The sequence below is a fragment of the Macaca mulatta genome, chromosome 9 (genome assembly GCF_049350105.2).
Source record: "Macaca mulatta isolate MMU2019108-1 chromosome 9, T2T-MMU8v2.0, whole genome shotgun sequence".
NCBI classification, from domain to species: domain Eukaryota; kingdom Metazoa; phylum Chordata; class Mammalia; order Primates; family Cercopithecidae; genus Macaca; species Macaca mulatta.
Genome location: NC_133414.1, coordinates 19144701 through 19157517, shown reverse-complemented (window position 1 = coordinate 19157517; position 12817 = coordinate 19144701). Strand labels below are relative to the sequence as shown.

The 12817-nt window shown below is 39.8% G+C and overlaps 1 pseudogene across 1 annotated transcript; it reads right to left on the bottom strand.

Moving 5' to 3' along the window:
• Nucleotides 1-2633: 2633 nt before the first annotated feature.
• Nucleotides 2634-6499, bottom strand: LOC144330995 (pre-mRNA-splicing factor 38A pseudogene; annotated as a pseudogene). Its single transcript, XR_013397787.1, has one exon. The product of XR_013397787.1 is annotated as a pre-mRNA-splicing factor 38A pseudogene (transcript).
• Between the last annotated feature and the right edge of the window lie 6318 nt (nucleotides 6500-12817).

The following is a 12817-nucleotide window of genomic DNA, read 5'->3' as shown; positions in this document are numbered from 1 at the left end:
CTGTAAAAATACATTTTGTTTCTTGATTAGTGATTGTGCCTTACATATTTAAATTCAATTTATACAATTAAAAAATTAACAATTTTTCTTAAATTCAGTTAACATTTTGTGATTTAACTTTGAGGATAATGACTGTAGAAAAATGGTTTTCAGATCAAATCATTTATGAATCATCTGAGGACCTCAGAATTCTTTCTTTACAGATTTTGCATCAGCAGCTGTGGGGCTAAGAAACCTGAATTTTTTAGCAAGGTGCTAGGCAGTTCTGGTGCAAGCAACTTAGTCGACCCCCCAGCCTTTAAGAAACACTGCAATAGAGAAAGGCCGGGTGCGGTGGCTCACACCTGTAATCCCAGAACTTTGGGAGGCTGAGGCGGGTGGATCACTTGAGGTCAGGAGTTTGAGACCAGCCTGGCCAACGTGGTGAAACTCTGTCTCTACTAAAAATACAAAAATTAGCTAGGCGTGGTGGCAGATGCCTGTATTCCCAGCTACTTGGGAGGCTGAGGCAGGAGAATCACTTGAATCCGGGAGGCAGAGGTTGCAGTGAGCCAAAATCTTGCCACTGTACTCTAACCTGGACAAGAGCAAAACTCTATCTCAGGGGGAGGGGGGTGTAGAAATATCAAGAAGGGGTGGAGAGGTGGGGAATGACTTCTAACAAATGCCATATTCAGTGTACCCAATAGAACTGAAAGAAAAAAAAATCAGCATTCCTACAGTCATGTCTCATTGTTTCTTATCAAAATGAACACTGTAGTTTTAAGTTTATAAAAATGAAAAATGATATTTGCATAGTCTGACAGTAAGATATTTTTAGCAAATATTATTTTATAGCTGTACAATTTATCGGACCATTCACTTAAGTAGTGTAGCTGGGAAGAAAGAACAATAGTAAGATCTAGTCAGGTATTTTTGTTGTATTGAATTTGATGACATGATATAAACTAGATACAACTAGAAAGTAGGTTAAAAGATTTTGGGGCCAGGTGTGGTGGGTCACTCCTGTAATCCCAGCACTTTAGGAGGCTGAAGTGGGTGGATGACTTAAGTCCAGGAGTTGGAGGCCAGCCTGGGCAACATGACAAAACTCTGTCTGTACAAAAAATACAGAAATTAACCAGGCATGGTGTCACATACCTGTACTTTCAGCTACTTGGGAAGCTGAGGTGGGAGGATTGCTTGAGCCTGGGAGGTCGAGGCTGCACTGAGCGGTAACCAGCCTGTGCACTCTAGCCTGGGCAACAGAGACCCTATGTCAAAAAAAAATTTTTTTAATAGTAGTGTTGTTACTTAAATAGAACTTCTAGTGTCTTTTTTTAATAAGCCCTCCCACAGACACAGACACACACACACACCCCTTCTTACGGAGGGATATATTCAAGACTGTGGGGAATGCATATGCTTCTGTTTTTGAGAAATATGCATGACAGAAAATAATTATAATTTGCCTGAATGATTTTTAATTTAATCATAAGTTGACTAAAATAGGTTTGTGGCTAAATTAATGTGTTCAGAAGCTGATTTTATTGAGTTAAACTTTCGCTGAACTTTATTAAAACCCTTGCAACAGAAATTAATCTTAAGAAATGAGGAAATGGAAAGGTTAATTTACATTAAGTGTACTCAAGAAGAAAAAATGAATTTAAAACAGTTGTTATCCCGGAGTCTGTAGATCTTTGTGCATCAAATATTCATTTTTTCCAAGTTACAACTTTATTTGTAACTTGTATGCATAAACATTTGCTCCAAAATCTGGTATTACTTTTTTGTTTCAATTCCAAAATCAATATATATGAGAAATTTTATATAGAAACTTAATTTATAGCATTAAAAATGTATTACCCACTACAATGTGACCTGGGTGACAGCGAGACTCTGTCTCTAAAAAAAAAAAAAAAGAAAGAAAGAAAGAAAAAGTATTACATCTTATGAGAATTGAAATTCCAGAAAGTCCAAAATTTCAGAATACATTTTTTTGAAGAAGAGTTGATATTGTCTGTTTGTAAGTTGTATGAAATAACAATGACAGGTAGCAAAAGTTAAGTATGAGCATAGCTAGTAAGAAGGTTTTTTAGAAAGCATTAGTTTGTGAAAATGTTGGTTAAGTTGTATGTTTATAGTTATGATGCATTTTTGGCCCTGGAAAACTCCAAATTATTTAGTACGCTTATGGAGTTATTATTTGCTTTGTTTTTAAAAAAGCATTTAAAAATATTGCTGTGAATTAACTTTAGATGCTTGTAAACTTTGTAAACATTCAGTTTTCTTACTTAAAAGTATATTTTTAGTTGGATACACATTAAAAGAGGCAAAGAAACCTTTGCCACATATATTTTAAAGTTTTGGAAATTAAGGCTGAGCTGTTTCAGTACCAATTATAATCTTGTAGTAAATGAAATGGATTAGTATAAAGCTATCAATATTTTCTTATGTATTTTTTTTTTTTTTGGCAAATACTAACAAAATAAAAGTTATACACAATACCTTAGGGTATAATTGTTATTAGATTCTCATGACAGGTCTTCTGAGATTCTCAGTCACATTCAGTGGTGGAATGGTGACATGTGTCATGGTTAAGAGCCAAGGCTTCGGAGTGAAACTTGCCTTAGATTTGGGAAAAAGTACTTAACTTTCCTTTTTTTTTTTTTTTTTGAGACGGAGTCTCGCTCTGTCGCCCAGGCTGGAGTGCAGTGGCCGGATCTCAGCTCACTGCAAACTCCGCCTCCCGGGTTCACACCATTCTCCTGCCTCAGCCTCCCGAGTAGCTGGGACTACAGGCGCCCGCCACCTCGCCCGGCTAGTTTTTTGTATTTTTTTAGTAGAGACGGGGTTTCGCCGTGTTAGCCAGGATGGTCTCGATCTCCTGACCTCATGATCTGCCCGTCTCGGCCTCCCAAAGTGCTGGGATTACAGGCTTGAGCCACCGCGCCCGGCCGTACTTAACTTTCTTAAGCCTCAAAGTCCTTATCTGTAAAATGGAATAAGCAGTGGTCTGAGGAGCAAATGAGGTAATATCTATAAATTTGTAGCACAGAGGTGGGCCAATATAAGTACCCAATAAATGTTAGTTGTTACTAATGGCATTGCTGCTTTTCACGGTTTTATAACAGTTGTGCCAGGTGAAATTTCTGAAGTCCTACCTCACTTGTTTCTGGGACAGAATCACTTACGGAGAATAGTTTTGGTAAAATTTTCTTTTCCCATAGTTTTTTCTGCTTTTATTAGTTTGAAAGATTGCCCGTGTTTAGCTGTTTTCCTTATCCTGAATTAGAAGTAGAAGGCTACAGTTCATTTAGTAGTAGCATCGTAAAGAGGAGCTTCCTGTAGCTTGGTCTCCTTTAGGATATATACGGTATCCTGCTGGTCATGGTTTTTGACAGTGAGTATTTCAAATGAGGCAGACCCTGGTGAGATATTTTCCAGCCAGCTTGACCCCCTGTTAGGGCAGGCAGAGTGGGGTTTTGCTCTCCTGAAATGCCCCAGAGAAGATGGGGGGTGGTGGAGCTACTATCTTCACAACAGAAGATCTTTTAGAGAATTCCATTGTCAGCCAATTATTAATTTTTACATATAGTTTTTTTTACATTTACATAGAGATGCTTATATTGAATCTTAAAAGGTAGTCCTATGTAGTTGTATCAGAAACCAAAAGCGCTCTTTCAGACCACCTTTATTAACTCAGGTATTATGAAAGGAATCACTGAAGAATATGAAAGCTCAAATAAGATTAAAAAATGCTTTAATACTGCCGCAGAAGTCTCAGTTCAAGAGCAGGCAATAGAATGTAGAGAATGTTTACCTTATGACTAGATACAACCTCCCAAGAAAAACTGGATCCTGCAGGGCAGCTGGTCTTCACAGTTCCTGCTGGGACTACAGTTGCTGGGAGTCATTCAATCACTTTTCTCTTTTTAAGGGAGTTAAGTACAGGTAAAGGAACTCTCCTAGCAAAGATCTTAATAATCTCTTGATTATCAAAGTCTATGGAGGCTTTTTAGTCCTTCCTTTGCTTCTGCATTCTTGACCCCTGGCTTCTTTCACCTATTCTCTCCTAATTCTCCTGTCTTTCTGAATGGGCCATTCCAATGTTCTTCTACTTCTTTCCGTCACCAGTGTTGGTGTTGCCTATGGTTCTGTTGTGTGCATTTCTGATATATATAAACACTCTGGGGAGTCTTATTGACAGATTTCACAATTACTGAAACATTGTCAATTCTGGCCTTGATCGCTATGTTAAACTCTGGTCCCTATCTCCAACTTTATGGTCCTTTTTTTTTTTTTTTTTTTAGCTATACCATAGCTGTCTCAAATTAAACTTGTTAAACTGAATGCATCATTTTCATTACTACCACAATCCTCTAATTCTCTGCCCCTCTAAAAGCCATCTTTTCCTGCTGTATTTTCTGACTTTGTGAATGGCACTATTGTCTAGCAATTTAGGTCAAAACCATGACTAGTATTAGATACTTTCCTCTCCATCAAATCTTTTTCAATCCTGTTACCCTACTGCTACTGACTAGGCCTGGGTAATGTCAATGCTTATATAATAAAGGCTGGATACCTTAACCTGGATTTTAAGCTTGTGGGCAAGAACAAATGAAACTATGAAAAAATGGGCTGTATAAAGGGTATTAAGTGCCACTCTCTGTTGAACTGTTTGATGAAACTGGCTTTAATGATCCAGAAGAAGCCTTACATTTGAATGCATTCTGTTCTTTCAAAACTGCTGCTAACCAGTTTTCATGTTTATTACCGTTTGCTGCTGCTGGAAAAAAGTTAGGAGCTACTACGTTTTACTCATTTCATCTTTGAATAACAGCAGCAGCACAAATCCCAGGATTCTCAAAGCAGTTCCGACCACAACAAACCAAAAACTAAACTACAGAGAAATGGGAAACAGGTGTGTCTGGTTTAATAAAAAGGGAAAGCGTCATCAGGTGGCCACATCCTTTCCTTGTCATTCATATCCCCAACCTCCAGATCCCTTCTACTCTTGTAAGTTTGAATACAGTCAAGGTTAGTTGGGTAAAAAACTGATGTTGATTATGATTAAAAAGAGATACAAAACTCAGCATCTCCTTCGTTAAAAACAAAGGTTGAGAAACTTGATAAAAAAACTAAAATATTATTATTTTTTATTATTATTATTATTACTATTTTGAGATGGAATCTCGCTCTGTCACCCAGGTTGGAGTGCAATGGTATGATCTCAGCTCACTGCAACCTCCGCCTCCCGGATTCAACTGATTCTCCTGCCTCAGCCTCCCGAGTAGCTGGTACTACAGGCGCCTGCCACCACGCCTGGCTAATTTTTGTATTTTTAGTAGAGACGGGGTTTCACCATATTGGCCAGGCTGGTCTCGAACTCCTGACCTTGTGATCCGCCCACCTCAGCCTCCCAAAGTACTGGGATTACAGGCGTGAGTCACCGCGCCCGGCCAAAAAACTAAAATATTCTTATAGCTAGCTGGGAGAGATCTTAATCTTTCCACATAGACAGATACCTTCATATCCACAGGAGGCCATGTGGACTAAAACCAAACTGAGTCCATTACTCATTCCCTCACCGGCTCTTCCTGTGGCTCTTCTTAGACCTTTCGGGAGACTTTGAGTATCTCCTGTGTCTGTGACTACGGTGATGACCTGGGGACTTGGAACGGGATCTGTGCCGCCGATCTCGGGACCTGCTGCGGTGACGTCTTGGACTCTTGCTCCGAGGCTTTTCTCGGCGCGGGGCGGGGCTTCTCCTTTTGGGAGATCGATTCCGCCTTCTAGGAGAGCGACTCCTACTCTCCTTCTGTAGCGCAGTGTGGGAGAGTTACCGGGCTTGTCCAAGTCTCCGGAGCTGCTCCGGCGGTGATCAGGTGATGGCGCTCTTTCCAACTTCACATCCTCCTCTTCTTCCTCTTCGCTGGACTCCACATCATCCATGTCCTCTTCCAGAGCACTAACTCGAGGCTCCAGCTGCTCAGCTTCCTCTGATACCTAGCGTTTCTGCAGCCGGAGCAGAGTGATACCGCAGACTCTCTCACTGTGCAATAGTTCATCAATAAACTCATCAACATGCATCAATTCAAACTCTCCATTTCGGTTCTGGCTCTTGATTTTTCGACAGTCTTTGTACAAAGGCTCCAAGTACTTGTAGCCATCAACTGCAGTGCAGCCTCATGTAAAATGCCCCCAGCATGCGGACATACTTGAAATCTTCATTTTTGATAAACTCTACAGTGATATCCTTCTCGGGTTGAATTTGAAGCATCTTCAAGGTTAAACACAGAAAGGGTGTTGGTTTTATGTTGCCACCATAGATGCCACCCACAAACCTTAACTCCATGGCTCTACAGACTACAAGCCCCAGCCGTAAGTCCAAAGCACCGCTCTTTCCAGTACTCGGACTCATAGATTCGAGTTCGAATGATCTTCTCTGCCAGATACTGAGCGTTGGTGCGGTGGGTGCTGTGCGCATCCTTCACTGTACGGTTAGCCATTTTAGAATCTTTTATGTAGAGTATTAATTGAAGAATATAAAAATTTTATAGCTTTCTCAAATGCAGAGTTCCTTAATCAGAATATGATGAAATAATTTCGTTCAGAAATGCTTCATTAATCTGCCATTGTTAGGAATAAGATGATTTTTCAAAAAACTTAAGCTCACTATCCTAAGTCCCTTTTTTAAAAAAATGAGATATGGCCGGGCGTGGTGGCTCACGTCTGTAATCCCAGCACTTTGGGAGGCCGAGGCGGGCGGATCACGAGGTCAGGAGATAGAGACCATCCTGGCTAACATGGTGAAACCCCGTCTCTACTAAAAACATACAAAAAATTAGCCAGGCGTGGTGGCGGGCGCCTGTAGTCCCAGCTACCCAGGAGGCTGAGGCAGGAGAATGGTGTGAACCCAGGGGGCGGAGCTTGCAGTGAGCCGAGATGCATCACTGCACTCCAGCCTGGGCGACAGAGCGATACTCTGTCTCAAAATAAATAAGTAAATAATAAAAATAAAAATAAAAAAAGAGATGTAAATCTCTTTCATCCTTAATGCTATGCAAAATATGGATTATAAATTATCTTCTATCATTTCTAATCTGAAAAAACAGATGACCAAACTACTTAGAATTGATGGAAGTCAAAGGGTTCAGCTGTTGTGGTTTTGGATGAGGCAAGTTCACTGGTTTTAATGGGAACACTGACACCTCTACAGGCTGTTCAGAAAGGACAGAATTCAAACAATACAGAACAACACAGGGTAAAACAATGTCAGTGCCTCTTCAGTTATTCCCTTTGCCAAATACTTAGGGCATTAATAAAACTTTGGTGTTCTTTTAAATCTTTATAAAACACACATTCATTCTTTCTCTTTACACACACACACACACACACACACACACACACACACACACACACACACAGAGGGATAAATACATGGAAATAATCTATACATATTTTGTGACTTTGCTATTTTGCTCGAACAGCATCTTGGAGATTTGTGTGCGTATGTACATATATGTGCATGCTTTTTCATAATATATACTTCTCTATTGATGAGCATTTTGTATTTTTAGTAGAGACGGAGTTTCACCATATTGGCCAGGCTGGTCTCAAACTCCTGACGTTGTGATCCGCCCACCTCAGCCTCCCAAAGTGCTGGGATTACAGGCACGAGAAATCACACCAGGCCAAAAATAGTATATAGGTACATAAAACAACCATGTCATAATAAAATGGGGATCATAGTAACATCAAGATTTGATTTTTATCTATTCATTGAAATTTATTATGTACAGGCCATGTATTCTTTATCTCATTTGAAAATAACAATTAAATGAGGCATACGCTACTGTAATAAACATTTCGCCAAGGAAGAATCAGCATCAGGTTAAGTAACAGGCCCAAGTATGTTGTATCTTTGTGCAGCTGAAGGCACATACGAGAGATTCCTAAGTGTAAAATTAATAGATTAAGGGGAACACACATTTTAGATTCTGGTAGATGCTGCTAGTTGTACTCCTCCCACAAAAACTATATCAGTTTAAGTCCAGCAGCCAGGTATGAGAGCACGTTTCCCCATATTCTCACACTGAATAGTGTAAATCTTTCCATGTTTTCCCAATTTGTATTTACTTGATTATTAAAATGGAACCTATTTTCATGTGCGTATTGGTATTATTTGTATTTTTTTATTATACTTTAAGTTCTGGGGTACATGTGCAGAACGTGCAGGTTTGTTACCTAGTTATACACATGCCATGGTGGTTTGCTGCACCCATCAACCCGTCATCTACATTAGGTATGTCTCCTAACGCTATCCCTCCCCTAGCCCCCCACCCCGTGACAGACCTCAGTATGTGCTGTTGCCCTCCCTGTGTTGATTTCATTGTTCAACTCCCACTTATGAGTGAGAACATGCAGTGTTTGGTTTTCTATTCCTGTATTAGCTGAGAATGATGGTTTCCAGCTTCATCCATGTCCCTGCAAAGGACATGAACTCATCCTTTTTATGGCTGCATAGTATTCCATGGTGTATATGTACCACATTTTCTTTATCCAGCCTATCATTGATGGGCATTTGTGTTGGTTTCAAGTCTTTGCTATTGTGAACAGTGCTGCAATAAACATACATGTGCATGTGTCTTTACAGTAGAATGATTTCTAATCCTTTGGGTATATACCCAGTAATAGGATTACTGGGTCAAATGGTATTTTTGGCTCTAGATCCTTGAGGAATTGCCACACTGTCTTCCACAATGGTTGAACTAATTTACACTCCCACCAACAGTGTAAAAATGTTCCTATTTCTCCACATCCTCTCCAGCATCTGTTGTTTCTTGACATTTTAATGATCGCCATTCTAACTTGTGTGAGATGGTATCTCACTGTGGTTTTGGTTTGCATTTCTCTAATGACCAGTGATAATGAGCTTTTTTTCCTATGTTTGTTGGCCACATAAATGTCTTCTTTTGAGAAGTGTCTGTTCATATCCTTTGCCCACTTTTTGATGGGGTTGTTTTTTTCTTGTAAATTTGTTTAAGTTCCTTGTAGATTCTGGATATTAGCCCTTTGTCAGATGGATAGATTACAAAAATTTTCTCCCATTCTGTAGGTTGCCTGTTTACTCTGATGATAGTTTCTTCTGTGATGCAGAAGCTTCTTAGTTTAATTAGATCCCATTTGTCAATTTTGGCTTCTGTTGCCATTGCTTTATGTTTTAGTCATGAAGTCTTTGCCCATGCCTATGTCCTGAGTGGTATTGCCTACGTTTTCTTCTAGGGTTTTTATGGTTTTAGGTCTTACTATTTGTATTTTTCCTGTGAATTGCTCTTCCATGTTGTTTGCACAGTATTCTCTTGGATGATGAGTCTTTTAAAAATTATTTGTAAGTGCATAGAGCAGTTACGTACATGCATTTTTTGTCATGTATGTTTCTTTCCATCAGGTGCATGTGTCTGGCTTTGTTTATGATGGCTTTTGTCTTACAGGACATTCAAAGTTTTGTGTACAAAATTCCAGTCTTTCCCCTGCTTTTATGTTTTGCTTGGAGACCTAGGAACCTCCAAATCTTAAGTACACTCTTTCCTATTTTCTTCTTTTATGGCTTGTCTAACTTTCTTTTCATTTGAAATTTTGATTGTTCATGGCGTAGGATAGAAATCTAGTTGTATTTTTGCCTGCATTGATTTCAGAGTATGCTAGCAGCATTTATTAAATAGACCTTTCTTTCTCCCACCAAAATGAAATGCTGCCTATGGTATATATCAGGAGCCCTTTTCATTTCAAGGTTGCTTAGATATACAATCACTATTTTAAGACCAGGGAAAGGAGTCTCTGGACTGTTACACATGCAGGGATTTGTGTACTTTCAGCCCCCACTCTTTTCTTTTCTTTTCTTTTTTCTCTGTATTAGTCCATTCTCACACTGCTATAAAGAAATAGCCATGATTGGGTAGTTTATAAAGGAAAGAAGTTTAATTGACTCACAGTTCCATATGGCTGGGGAGGCCTCAGAAAACTTATAATCATGGCGGAAGGGGAAGGGGAAATAGGTACCTTCTTCACAAGGTGGCAGGAGAGAGAGAGCAGTGAAACCCTGTTTCTACTAAAAATATAAAAATCAGCTGGTTGTGGTGGCACGCACCTGTACTCCCAGCTAGCTGGGAGGCTGAGACAGGAGAATCACTGGAACCCAGGAGGTGGAGGTTGCAGTGAGCTGAAATCACACCACTGCACTCCAACCTAGGTGACACAGTGTGACTTCGTCTCAATAAAAAAAAGAAAGATTAACTTTTAAAGGCTCATGAGATTACATCAGGCCTTTCTGGATGATCCACAATAATATTCCTGTCTTAAGGTCAACTGATTAGTAACCTTAATTACTCCTGCAGTATCCCTTTTGGCCTGTTATGTCACATGTTCACAGATGTGACTAGGAGGTGAGGGTCATGGGGATCAACATTTTGCCAACCACAATAGGTATATACAGATATTAAAAATACATTGAATTAGATCCTTAAAATATGTACCTTTTACCATATATATATATATATATATAGCACGTAAATAAGAAGTAAAACTTAGTATATGGATATTTACTTCAAGTAGAACTGATCTGACTAATGGTCAGATAATGAGTGATGGGGGTGGGTATTTTTGAGCTGGGACTGAAAAGGTAATTAAGACAGTGACATGGAATCAGGGCAGAAAGGCAATTTGGCAAAGAAACAGTCTGAGAAAAGTCACAAGTCGGCTGGGTGCTATGGCTTACGCCTGTAATCCCAGCACTTTTGGAGGCTGAGGCGGGTATATCACTTGAGGTCAGGAGTTCAAGACCAGCCTGGCCAACATGGTGAAACCCCCATCTTTACTAAAACTACAAAAAAAAAAAAAAAAAAAAAAAAAGGTAGCCAGGTGTGGTAGCACGCACCTGTAATCCCAGCTACTTGGGAGGCTGAGGCATGAGAATTGCTTGAACCCGAAAGGCAGAGGTTGCAGTGAGCTGAGATAGTGCCACTGCACTCCAGCCTAGGTGACAGAGTGAGACTCCATCTCAACAAACAAACACAAAGCCACAGGTAAGAAGATACAGAATGTACAAGGAGGAAAGAGGAGCTCAGCTGGAACCAGGCAAAAGCATGTGTAAGAGCAGGAAAAATTAAGAATGGAGAGATGGATTTGGATCAGATTATCTGGCATTTCCCATCAATCATAGATTGGAGTTGAGTGATTGGAGGCAGGGAAATATTAGAAGACTGTTGCAGGAGGTCGGGCAACAAATAAAGTGGGCCTGAAAAAGCACTGTGGTGTCAGGAGTCAAGGCGCAGTGATGGTTGTAATAAAGACTGCAGAAATTAAAATGAAAGTGACTTTCCAAAATGAAAGGTGGCATTCTGGCTTGTAGTAGAGACTTCTAGTTGTCCCCCAGGTCAGTTCTCCACTTTTCTAGTAATTCAACCCTTCAGTTTTAACTTGGCACTGAGAATAAAGATATTTTTCAGTCTCTCTCCTAGCGAGGCATGACTGTGTGAGTAAGTTCCGGTCAACGGAACGTGAGTGGAAGCGACATGCAGCTTCCAGTATGCATGCCCTTAGTGGGCTATGGATGTCATGCCAGCGATCCATCTTGGGACATGATGGATCTTGACACTCCCTAGGAATAATGGAGCAATTAAAATAAAGGAACGTGGATATTTACCACCATGGAGCAGCTCCAGGGCTGCTGAATACAGCTGTGCAGTTGTGAGCACCATTCCCATAGACCACAGTGTGAATGGGACTCTGTGAAGTTGTGCAGTGCACATCCTGCACAACCATACCCAGTAACCCAGAAACACCTGTGCAGGTAGGATAGACTGGAGGAGTAACTCTTGGGAAGCTTACACCTGGGCTGTTTAAACTACTATTATTTTGGATCTCTGTTTCAGCTTCTGAACCTATATTACAAGTAATACAAGGTTCTGAATCATAGATAGCAACTTGGGTGTTTTAGTGTCCTTCAGCAAAGGAAGAAAGGTCGAAAGGAGTAGTAGACAAGGGGTGAGATGAACTGAAGATTGCTTGAGTGAATGCTGAGTGCAAAGCACTATAGTAAGAGCCATGGGGAGTATAAAGAAAGCACAGTTCCTGCCCTCTAGGAACTTAAAATCTAATGAGGACAAACATATTTATGCCAATAATTTTATAGAATATCACTCTCAAGAAATGTATACTCTAGTGCAGAAAAAAATATGTATTTTTATTTTTATTATTTTATTTTAATTATTTTATTTTATTTATTTTATTTTAATAGAGACAGGGTCTTGCCCAGGCTGGTCTCCAACTCCTGAGCCCAAACGATCCTCCTGTCTTGGCCTCTCAGATTGCTAGGATTACAGGCATGAGCCACTGCACCAGGCCCTATGCCAATAATTTTTATAGGAGTAAAGTGTGGCTTTAGAGGCAACAATCTAGTAAGAAAAAGACATTGAAACCAGTAACATTAATATGAGCAGTGAAGCAAATCCTGGAGGTGCCCCTGATATGAAGCAGAATCTAACCAGCTAGCCTCAAGTTTCCAAATCACAACATTTGTCACTTTTCCCTTAAGATATTCTTACATTATGAGATTCAGCACTAATTTTTCCATTTCAGTGCCCTGAGACATCTGGCTTCTGTAGCACATAAGCAGTCTGCCTAGTATATTTTAAGGATTGTTTTTCTCCTCAAACAAAAAGGAAAAATCAATATTTTTTATTTGCACAAGAAAATGAAAACCTGCTTGGCCTCAGAGGAACAAAACATCTAATTTATTTTACAATGTTTTCTAAATATTACTCTAGAGAAGCTT